The following is a 3004-nucleotide window of genomic DNA, read 5'->3' as shown; positions in this document are numbered from 1 at the left end:
TTTATTTGTAAATTTGCTCGCACACACGATTAGACAGTCAATAAAGTAGAGCAAGGTTCCATAAATCAGATCCTATGTGAAAAAAGTACTGTTTTATTATTACTTACTCCGTAGTACGACTTTATGCAACCTTACCCTATTTGTCCATTGTGTTGTTACTACAACCTTAGGGAAATATAGCTGTGTATCTAAAATCTACAATTTGAATCACATTGTATAGTCATGTCTAGTCATTAGGTATAGGCTGTGAAAAGACATAGTAGAATGAAATGAATGTTACTTTCATAATAAATACCAAAGAACCAATTATTAAATGTTGAGTGCTGAGAATGATTGCTGATTTATGTGTTAAAATATTATAATACTAGAAATATAGTAATGTAGGTATCTATCTACTTTATGTCTATGGAAAAACCAATTGATTTAACTAAGTAAAAACAGTAAATTTGTTTTAGTATAGGTAAATATTATACGGCGTGACTGATGGACCAAGATTTTTGAAGAAGAAAATTAAAACATGAATGATAAAAGTATTTTAGAAATTATTAATATAATACTTACTTACTTACCTACACATTTTCTAATCATCGTTAGAAAAATGGTCTTAAATTACAAGTTACTGACGCGAAGAATATTTTTTGAGGAGATGGAAACTCAAAGAAAAACGCTATCATGTACCTAACTCGTTTTTCGATAATTCTGAGCCCATAGTTATTTTTTTTAATGATCTCCAGAGTAGCTGTTGTAAACATGGTTATTTATACTCGTAGCCATCATCTTGTACCACGCATCGATGTTTAGATTAAAAAAATCGACTATTAGACGAAATATAGTGTATGATTATGTATGTAATTGTCGAATTGATACACACATAAACACACACATACATTGTCTCGCGTGTAAAGTTATCAAAGAACTAGATTTCGTTTTTGACTACAATCTTTATTAATTTTATTCTTCTATGTACCTATTTGTAAACAAGTTTACTGGTTAGCGCAATTCGTTTTTCATTCCACTGACTTAAATGTTCTGAAGAAATGATATTAAAGAGATTGCTAAAGATTATATTTAAGTAGTTAATTAAGGGAAAAAGAAATATGAACTGATTGGACCTAAGATGTAAATAATTGTATGTTAATTAATTAAATGTTTAATTAATAATGACTTTTTTGTTTTCATTTTTCTCCAAACAACCTAACGACATTATTTTAAGTTTAAATTATAGTCGTTTCGAAAAAACATTTATGAAAATAATTTATATTAAAATTAAATATTTTATGCTCATACCGATGAATATAATACCGTCAGTTAATCTCAAGATCAAAAGAAAAAACCAATAATCTGATTTTACTTATTTATCGATTTTAAAACAACTTACTTAAGATATCGCAAAAATATGTTTAAGCAAAAAACTAGTTTCTACGTAACCTTCTGTTCACCACTGCAAAAGTTCAAACAGGGGGCAAAACTTACACCTGCTATAACGGAAAAATACTAAGTACAAGGAAAAATATACCGTATAGTAAGTGTGATTTTATATATGCCGTGTTATATAAATTTCAGCAAACAATAACAGCACTCAATACACAACACTCACTTAGATAATTTTAGAATCGTATCTTCCAAAACATTATCAAACTTTCCTGTCTGTATCGCGGCTTGGAAATCCCTGGAATAACAAAGCGCATATCCAATATCGATGATTTAATACTACACCACTCATCCGTATTTAACCCACTTACAAAACTGCATTGTAAATTATATCAAAACGAGATGCATCATTCGAACTGGACTGCCAATAACCGATCTCAAGTAGCTATAGTAAGTAAACAAACATCGTCATTTTTTTTTTAATTTTTGACGGCCTCTGTGGTGCAGTGGCAAGACCTGGGTTCTGGGAGGTCCTGGGTTCGATCCCCATCTGGACCGATTTAGGATTTCTTAATTGGTCTAGGACTGGCTGGTGCTAGGCTTCGAGCGTGGCTAGTTACCGAAACGTTCCGATACGTTGCTGCGTACAGAAACCGTTTGAGGTATGGGCAGAATAAACTGTAACAAAAACTTCGTCCAAATAAGCCCGCTTCTATCTTCTGCATCGTCGCTTAACATCAAGATCGATCATCGTGGGAGATCGCTGTCAAGGGCTGACTTGTCATAGAATAAAATAAAAAAAACCTAATTATTATAGGCCTCAGAAGTGGATACAAAAATAAGAAAACTAATGTCGAACAAAGGGTATGATTAACAACATTTGTCAGGACAACTTAATTAACAAATCAAACTGTAACCAAAATAAGACCCTAGAATGGCAGCGAATGACCTTGAGTGGAGTCACGCACTTGTGAACGATGTGTGTAGGGTTTAAGGATCCTTTGACTGATATCAAACCATCCCCATTTCCACTCAAGTCACTCTCCCCGCCTATACCAAGTAACCCATAAAGAATTACACAACAAGAGATGTGGACGGCTCGGACGCCACGAGCACACTGAAGCCAACACGAGAATGAGCGACGTCATATCCGTCACAGACTACTATTTCCTCACTATTTATTAAAAACATGTAAATTTAAAAGCGGCCAACGCGGCAATAACATAATGCAAAGTCTCGTGTAATCAAGTAGTATAGCAGCCTCGTTGGCTAGTAGTTATTCTATGTGCAGTGGATTCATGAGATTCAGGATCCTAGATCAAGCTGAGAAATACAGAACTTTTAAGAAATTTTCAGTAAAATTTTTCAACCCTGATTTGGGAAGTTACTTAATGAAGTTACATCCCGGTGCCTTGGAGAGAACATTAAGCAGTCGGTCTAGATCTATTTTAACACGTTCACTGCGGTACGAGGTCAATTAACCTCGTACCACGCCACAAAAACCTCGTATTGTATTGGTAAAGTACTTAAAAATCAGTGACGCAGCGAACGTGTTAACGTGCCACTACCTACAGGGCCAGGCTTCCCTCCCGTATAGAAGAAGGAATATAGATCTTATATATATCTTATATAT

The sequence above is a fragment of the Bicyclus anynana genome, chromosome 3, assembly GCF_947172395.1.
Source record: "Bicyclus anynana chromosome 3, ilBicAnyn1.1, whole genome shotgun sequence".
Classification (NCBI taxonomy): Eukaryota; Metazoa; Arthropoda; class Insecta; order Lepidoptera; family Nymphalidae; genus Bicyclus; species Bicyclus anynana.
Note: the sequence above shows the minus strand (reverse complement) of the source record.